Below are 9,563 nucleotides of genomic sequence, written 5' to 3' on the forward strand. Positions count from 1 at the left end.
TTTAGTTTTAAATTAGAATATTGTTATCAAATTCCCCATTTCGTGCGGATTAAGGACAAATTAGTGAGCGACGAATTAGCGCCCTTCAAGCTAGCTAGTTGGGGCCCTCCTTATTTAGCACTTTGCTGGGTGTTCTGATACAAATTTTGCTAGCAGTCGTAAGAGATTTGGGTTCTTCAGCAGAAGGAGTAGCGGGTACTTCAATCGCTTCTTGACTGTATTTTTTAAGGGATGCCAGTAGCGTTTTCATGAGATTTAGACCTGATGATGGCCATCTGATGATGGCCCCTTTAACTGCTTCAATGATACTGTACCTTAGTGTCTTCAACTGGCGTAAGCAAACCCAGTTTCAAACAAACGTAGCAGGTGTCTCTATTGTTTTTGTACATTTATGCAGTTTTTTATGTAGTTTTCGAATGATTAGAAATGAATGTCTGCTGGCCGGCCAAAATCCGCGGTTGGGTAGCATGATATTCCGCAAATTTGGCCGACGAAAGTGTAACTCTTGAGATAGCTGCGTTGGCCATTTGAAGTGACTGGCCGATTCAGTACGCGGCTTCTACAGGAGCCCGAAAATTGTTATTGAAGAATTTGATGGCTTACCTAAACTTTCCGAACTTCTCTTCGATTCCCGTTGATCGAGCTGAAAAACAGACATCTCGGTCTACCCTCCAGTTCAGTCTTATCATCTGTCTGGAATAACGCCAAGATCGAGTATGACTTTCAAGGTTGACAACATAGTACAGAGACACTAGGATCATCAAGGGTACTGGAAGAGAATCTGATGAAGCCGATGGGCATCCACAGAATACGAGTTGTCGTTGGCAGTCGACGTAGGCAGTGGCCTAGTGTGAGTGCTCAATTGCAGCAGCTCATGACATCGTTCGCTGCATTCTGCTACGTCGTAGCGCTGAGAAGTTCGGTGTTTATCCGCTCTGTGGTCAGGCTTCAGGCCATTACAGCACAGCTTATTTTTCCCCAAAAGTGCGAAGTTTTACTGCTCGCGATTTAGCCTGGAAAGAGTCACATGCCCAAGACACGGCGAGCTATTTATTTTGAAAAATTCGAGGATTTAGGCACGAGGGAGTAAAACATGGATGAGGAATTTTCTTAATCTGAAAAGAATATCTGAACTTCCACTAGATAGATGACCAGCGGCGCTGACTAGCTGCCCGTGCACTTTTGTCGCTGCTGACAGAATGCTTGCAAAGAATGAAACAGAGTAGCGAAAAGATTGCCCCTCTTGTTCGTGCGCAGTGTTGCCTGCTACCTCTGGGTTTTGGCCAGTTAAGACTCCGAACGGCCATATAACGATCAACTTCAGGCTTACCAAACAGTTGAGGTCAGCGGGGTCACGCGTCTGCGTGAATGCGACTTTACGGCCAATAAGCTCACACAGCAGTTTCATTGAAGCGTCGGTGACGTGAGCGTCTGTGCTGTCCCCGGTTGGTACACTGTTATTGAAACCGTCAGCCATCGGGAGGATATTGGAGCCCTCCGTATATAACATCCATTATATTCACAGTCACCGCTTTCTGTTGGTAATGCACGGGCTTCTGTGGCTTCAAAAGCTCAACAGTCGATCATACGCATCAGCCGTCGTGCCATTCTTAACTCCCACAGCGATTTTGACTCGAACGTTCCCCAGAACCTACACGAAGTTCCGTACAGCCTATCCATTTCTAGCTTCGCCGAAGTTACGGTTGCTGCAATAAAAATGGCACAAAGCAACTATCAAAAACTCAGCGTAGTAAAACTAAAGCCCCCATTCAACCGACTTCCTCAGCTATCACGGATTTGCGGATCCACACCGATTAATACACAGGATCGAGGCTTTCGCCCGAGTTTCCTGGGTCAGTTCTGTTCTTCTCGTTCAGCCACCGCCGTTCACCTGAAAGTCACAAACAGAAAAGGGTTGCTCAGTGTTCTTTGAGTTCTTTGCGCGGAGCAGTAAGCTTTCCAAGGCGAGAACTCACATAAAAAGTGACGAACATTTCACTGAACTGGGTTCTAGATGAAGCGTTGAAGACCACAAGAGGAAGGCTATTTCATGGAGCAACTACCCGAAATGATGAAAATATTAGCGAAATCAAACCGTGCACTCTGTGCTTGAAAACCGTCTTCCACGTCCTTGCCGTGTGTTGGCTGGATCAGCGTTGCGGGACCTGTTGAAAAAAGACGGCATAAGTAAGGAGAAGGTCCTCTCTGAGGCGATGGTACCACGTGGGAGAGAGGTCAAGTACTACGAGATGTTTTTCTTAGTCCACGGATTTGGGCCGACAGCAATTTTCCTAGAATCTAGCTGGATGTGATCAATGGGGGCTACCTCCTTCGTGCGTTCTGAGTGGACAGCTTGGTTGACATATTCAAAGAGCGGTCCGAAGTAGGCTCCATAGAGTATCGGAAGTCCATGCAAGTAATAAGAGAGATGAGCCGAATCATCCGTAGAACGACGGATGTCCTTTGGATCGATTTCCAATGGCGCACTGAGAAGGACATGTTTGGAGAGAACCAGATACCCAAATTCTCCTTGTCATCTAACCTTGTAATGCCTTCGGGACATTTCTCAATATCTGTGACAATGGCACTCGCTGAGTCTCCTCTGAATGACGTTTGGACGCACTTATCGTCTTTTGGGTAAAGTGCCATCTCAACGGCCACTGCTTTGCGGTGTCTAAACCCATTTGGAGAACACTGGCATTTGTACCTCAGGATTCAAGCCGTCCGCAAAACCAGACATGGATTTGTAAGAAAATCCTGAAGGCCGTTGACGTAGGTCAGAAGCAGCAGTGGTCCCAGAAAGGAGCCTTCAGGAACTCCAATGGAGACAGGTGCTGGGATGGGGTAGCTCCATCCGACCTCCTCTCTCATAGGAACGCCTTAATCCAGTTCAGCGAGTCACCGTTGTGTAATGACTATAATGAAACTGCAAGAAATCGGTGCCCATTATCCGCACAATGCTCACAGCCGCAAAACCTTTACAAGCGACGTAAAACGTTCTAGGCCAAAATGTTGCATTTTGCTACGTAAGCGATCACACCAAAAACTTTTCTAATGTACATTCCAGAAGAGTTTGGCAAACAGTCGGTGATTTTATTTAGGCAACGTTTCTCTTTTGACACAAAAGTTTCATATTCCTAATCTATGTTCACATTTTTGCAGCCCACAACATTACATTGTTCAATAAACAACCATGCCCCCGTACGAAAAGCCTTGTGGGATGAATTCCCAGCATCGCTGAGACCCCAATATGTGTGAATGGGGCGTAAAGGTTTGGACTGGCACACTGAACTCAACTGCCCGATTGCTTTAATCTATCGGGTACACGTCATTACTTTCGAATTGTGCTTTCCATTGTGCGAATAATTATATTCGCAACAAATTCGAAAAGCTCGCTTAAAAATTTGTAATGCGCGCGCGGATCCTAACGTGTGGGACCGACAACTATATACACATTTAAAATTTTCGGAACTTCTGAGAAAGCAGACCTTGCGCTAGTGAACAGTTCACTGTACCACTGAACTAAACAAGGTGTTTTTACTCTACTAGATTACTGAGGCGGAAGGTCGAAATTTCCTCGCGTGGTCTTACCGATGGCGAAGAGTAAAAATCACACAAGTCACAACCAAAGTGGGTCCGTATATTTTCTCCAGTTTGAAACTTTTAGACCGAAAGCAACACAGGAATGGAATCGTTCGGCCGAAGAAGCAGAGATACCCATCACTGAAAGGAGTATGTTCTGAAGTATTTCTTTCGCTAACCGACCGTCCCTTAGGTGGATCCTAAGTTTCTACGGAATATGCGTTTTGCAAAGAAGCATAACAAAAAGTGCAAGAAGAATGTGACGAAGGAAGTGGCCGTTGCGAACGAGTGAATTATTTAATACAATATGTCTGGCGAGCCGTTTCCTACGCATCGTTCGTTTGATGGGTCGACCCCGTGCGGCAGTTTGTTCCTTGTTTCAGAAGTGTAACCCCTGGGGATGTCCGCATTGTTTGACTGCTGCTGTATGTATCAGTGAAGTACGCAGCCGGCGAGTGTCCCTTTGAACACTGCCCTTTGGGTAGACGTCCATCCAGTCGGCATTGATATCGTCGTTGGGTTCACGCAGGCTAAGTAAGACATCTAATTGATTAGGGTGTGAACGTGCTCACCCACAGGCCTGTGATTCGAACCTAAACCGTTCAGCTGTAGCACCCTTTCGCTGCCTAGCAGCCATGCCACATCAAGGAGGCACGAGGGCTGGGGTACTGCCAGGTTGCCCAAGCCTAGACAGGGAAGTCGAGTGGCAGAGGTCGGGTTCGAACCAAGGACATTCCGGTCAGTAAATTCGTGCTCTTGGTCCATCTCGGACCAAACCTCCGCATGTTGGTCGGGTTCGACCAAGGACATTCCGGTCAGTAAATTCGTGCTCTTGGTCCATCTCGGACCAAACCTCCGCATGTTGACTCCTGTGTATCTCTGGGCGCTCTGGCAGTAACAGGGTCAGTTGGGTTGTTAGAAGGGGCATACACCACATGCATAGTGGCTGCATTTGGTGGGTAGTTGAATACTGGGGCATGAGCGTCGGCTAATCCGGCGCGGTGTACACGGGGTTGATGTTGTAAACAACTTCACAAAGGTCCATATACCGGTGTCATTTTGGGAGAAGCTCAGAGAAGAAACAAGCGATACTTTGCGTGACGGAGTGAGTAATGTTGGCGTAGTACCGGTTCCAGAAGGGTGTAGCGGCTGTTTAATGTGTGCACTTGGCTGGCTCCTCCAGGAAGGCAATTGTAAGTGAAGAAATTGTCATCGAATTGTGGATGGATCGGCTGCAGTAGAGATGGGAATGCATATGGGAAGATCAGTGGTCCGTGGGAATCCAGAAGCTTAAAGATTCGCGATGCGGGAGGAAGGACAGGTCTTATGTAACCATGGTGTATTGTTGGATGCGGGACAAGTTGAAGGACTATATCGTATTTTCGCTGCTGGTTGGTTGGGGAATCCGGTTCACCTGTAGACCATTTGTACCACCGTACCATATTTCCAAATCGCCGGCATGGAGCAGCACCGAGCTATAGGAGGCTAAAAACAAGATGGGATTGGTGGGAAGAGTGGAACGAATTTTCGAGAAACCGCTACTGACCCCAGACGGTGGGGTGTGGCAACGGACTACTCCAGCTTTTCAGTTCGTTTGATGAGGAGGAATTATATGGATCGGGAGAGAGGATCACTAGTGCCCGGAGGTAAGCGAGGAACACCCTCTGAATATCTGTCCGAAGACAAAAATAGTAGGTGTGCATCTTAGAATCGTAGACCTTGATGAGGTCAGTGTAATATAGGGTTAAGTTGGACACGATTGAGACGGTATGGAACCATGGATGGAATGCCGAGGTTTATTCGAGGGGCTAATAAAAGGCTGGTTTGTTGGTAAAACTCCGGCTTTCAGGGTATGCTGGTAGAGCTGACTGGGCGGCAGTTGGAGGGCTGACCTTACAAACAGGTTAACGGGAGATACAACAAACATAGTTTGATAGGGTGTTGTTTGGAAAAGCACGCATTCTGATGGTTTTTAGGTGTACGCGGTCACATTGAACTTAATTGTGCAAGGGACTGACTGGACATTGGTGGATGGCTCTAACTAACTTCAGTGTGCTTTAGGTGGGACTTCGCGACTGTGAAACTTCGTAGGTTTGCGAGAATGGGCAGCAACGTATGGAAATCCCCCTGGATTTACCGGTAGCTAAGGGAAAGCTGGTGTGAGTTGCCCGTTCTCCTGAAGATTTTGGCTCCTTTTCTGGGCCGTGACTGCTGGCGTAGAGTACTAGTCAACATGACATCGGGTTCGGTATTACCTTGTTCAGGTCCCCTCCTCCGACGGTTCAAAGTTGCTCAAGTGTGCCAGCGCCAGGCCTAAAGCTGTCATTTTTCCATGGTGGCGGAGCTTCTGTCGCCATGATCCTGCGGGCATTTTCGGATGGAACTCAGTTCCTCAACGTCTGCCCTAGAAGTCGCACACTCCGATCGCCAGTGACCGCTGGCGCAGCTGAACTAGGAGGGAGATAGTAAAGTTTTACTCCTTTCGCGTCTGCCCTGTCGCACACTCCGATCGCCAGTGACCGCTGGCGCAGCTGAACTAGGAGGGAGATAGTAAAGTTTTACTCCTTTCGTCTTCGGGTCAAGCTGGTCACCTGCAACCAAGTGGATCAAGATAATGAGTCACTGGCTTCGGGGCGGGTCTCCCAAGAAAGCCCTAACAACCTCTGCATCGCACTTCAGGCTTTTAAGTCAGAGATTAAGACAAGATCCCCGAACAAAACCATAACCCTCTCACCACCTTGTGGGTTAGACTCTTGAGTCAAAGGCCCAAGGTGAGGTACCTCCACCAAACTCCCTCCATCCGGCCTGGGCAATTGGGAAATGTCATTCGCCTTTGAAGCTCGTCGCTCACCGGCCTTCCTCCACACTCCAGCTTTTGATCTCGGCTACACTGTCGAAAATCCATCAGCTTCTCTGTCGGAGGCCCAGCCCAAGCATGCATTACAACTGCGACGCTGGACAGACAGGGTCCACGAGCCAGTGGAGCCACTGCGAATGAAACCCGACTTCCAAAGTACTTCGACAAACTTTAAGAGGGAGATGCTAGACGGAGTCCTGAAAGTGTGTACCCATCTGCCGGATGCCATTATCTTGTGGGTCAGCCTTTAAAATTAAGGGCTCAAGATGAGTTACACCAGACTCCTTTCGGCTTGGCCAACCTTGCAGCTTCTGGCTCAGGGGCCTTTTTCCACACCCTCCCCATCCATCGAGTAATGCAGTGTGACCAACCCATCTACCACTCATCGTTCCGTGTCTAAGCCGTCACCCAGATAAAGAAACCAAAATAATCACATACTAACCTCAAGAGATCTAGTCCACATTGCAGGCTTCACTGTCCGTACTCCACGTCAAATTAGGCAAAAGGTGTTTCTTGCTGAAACTTTGCTTTCCCTAAAACCGAAAATACCCTTTCGGTGCCTAACTGTCATGCCATCCGAAGGAAGCATGAGGGTTGGGATACTACCAGGTTACCCAAGCTTAGGCATTTCGGTGCCTGTCATGCCATCCGAAGGAAGCATGAGGGTTGGGATACTACCAGGTTACCCAAGCTTAGGCAGGAAAAGTCGCGATGCAGAGTTCGGGTTCGAAACACAGACCTTCCGGTGGGTAAATTGGTGCTCTAACAACTGCTTACCGCATGTCGATGTATCTTGTGTATCTGAAACACGCATACAAGATGGCACTTCGGTCGTACACCTCAAGTAGCTCAAGGGTATCGAGCTGACCTGGTAGGAAGCTACTTGAAACGCACAGTCGTGCAGATGAAGATTGCTTGGAGGTTTAAAACAAGCGAGCGAAATAGGCCATTCTCGTTCAAGTCATCCGACTCGACTAAATGAACAGTGGATCTCGTCTAGATTAGCAGATCTTATTGCTGCTAGAAAGGCCATACTAGCAACTGTGATGGCACTTGCAGATCCTCCAAACACCGGATAACCAGGAGCTTGAAGAAGACAACGCTGGTGGGTTTCGAAGACCCAAGTAATGGAAACGGCTTTCGTAGTAGGTTCGATCAACCGGTCAAAAGAAGACAAGCGTCAGCGAAACGACACGCGAAAGAGAGAGAAACACATTTAGGTCAAAAAACCGTTTTCTTGGACGATGGACTGAGCACTTCAAAGAATAGTTCGGCTGGTTTCCTTCAACAAATCTGCTGGAAGAACCCAGCGGGCCTGGATGGAACACTGACACCAGGACGCCATCAACAACATAGACCCAGTGTGAGATATCAATCCTCCAACGCGAACCAGGAACGTGGCGCGGATGGTCTGTACCCCGCACTCTTCAGAGAAGGCGGCGAGTTCCTGATGAACAGTCTGATAACCATGCTGCAGAAGATTTGGAACGAAAATATAATAACAGCCGAGTGAAGCTTCTCGACAGTCATCACGGTCTTCGAAAAAGGCTCAAGAGCGTCATGGGGAATTCATCATGGAATCAGTCTGAAATCCTTCGTATCCAAGGTGCTCTCCGACATTATTTTGCGCAGTTTAACCGTCTATCGAAACATCCGTGAGAATCAAGCTGGGTTCCACCCTGGCGGATGTTGAATCGACCATATCTTTATCTTGAGACAACTTGCTTAACGCCACTCCTGCGTTTGTCATTTTCCTTGATCCGAAAGCTACTTTTGCTTCTGTCGATCGTCAGAAACTTCGGTGGTGTCTGTAATCAGAAGTGTTTCAAATTTAAATCCCTAATGGGGGCACTGTGTGCGAAATCCTGCGGGCGAGTGTGAGTATACGGCAAACTTTTACCCGAGTTCGCCACGTCCAGTAGTGTAAGAGAAGGCTGAACCCTCTCACCTTTCCTCTTCAACTTTGTTATTGATGTTTCTTGAAATTTTTCTGCTTGTCTCTGAAACCTCGGGAGTCGAAACGCTCCCGCGACGTTTCTTCACAGAGATCGAATATGCAGAAGAGATTGCTCTCCTTTGTTCAGCTCCTCCAAACGCAATCCTAAATAATTCTGCCGCACGGTTTGGCGTGTGCTTCACACCTGCAAAGTGTGAAGTGTTCTAAAACTGGGTGGGATCAAACCCAAACATGATGTTTACAGATAAACCAATCGCGGCGTGGTAGATAAATTTTTCTACCTGGGCAGTTATATAAGTTTCGGTGGACTGGTTGGAGATCAAATTGTTTCCCGAATCGAGAAGGCCAGGGCGGTTTTTGTTAAACTCCAACACGTACGGCGCCGATGTGACGTCAGTTCGTCAAGGGCAGAGTTTACACTACGGCAACGCGATGCATACTGCTTTATGTATCAGGGACATCGTCTCAAGGTGCAGATACTGTACGAAAGATCATCTTCGGCTGTAAGAACCGATTACTTTTCTTACAGTGGTAATAAGTCTCACTTTCATTCACCTATGATCTGGGGAGGTGGAGGCGGCAGCTGACATAATTGATGCGTAAATATATTGTTGTCAGTGTACTTTTAAATGAGGAGATTGGGAGAGGAGCTATGAATTGAAGGCAGTAGTTCGGGTGCACGAGTGCCATTGAGGGAGCAACCGGCCCGTATGACAGTGTCTCTAAGCATTGGTGTGTGTTGTTTTGGGAGCATTGTGCGGAGCACAATACCAAGCCAGCGCAACGTATGTAGTCTGATCAGTTCATCTATCGTAGATGAGTTATTTCTTACCATAACGATTCGAAGTACTTCAGCATTGCCGTCACGAAGAGACTGGACCTTACCGTGGTGTGACGGTTTGCGCACCTCAGCGATCCATTTAGCTATACTGGAGAGTGTCCCGCGACACTCACAGAGTCTCATACCAGGTTGGTCAATGGTTAGAGGTCTGACGAACACAGTCTCCTGGCCCTCCAGGTTGGTGGTTGGAACATGTGGCGACTTGTTCCGTAGAAATGGTAATGCATTTGCATTTCCCGCCAAACACCGCTGCCTTGCGGTTAGGCTCTTGAGCCAAAGGCTTTGGTTGAGGACCCTAATCGTCCTCCTGTCTAGTTGTGGGCGCC

Source organism: Opisthorchis viverrini, assembly GCF_000715545.1.
Source record: "Opisthorchis viverrini unplaced genomic scaffold opera_v5_38, whole genome shotgun sequence".
NCBI classification, from domain to species: domain Eukaryota; kingdom Metazoa; phylum Platyhelminthes; class Trematoda; order Opisthorchiida; family Opisthorchiidae; genus Opisthorchis; species Opisthorchis viverrini.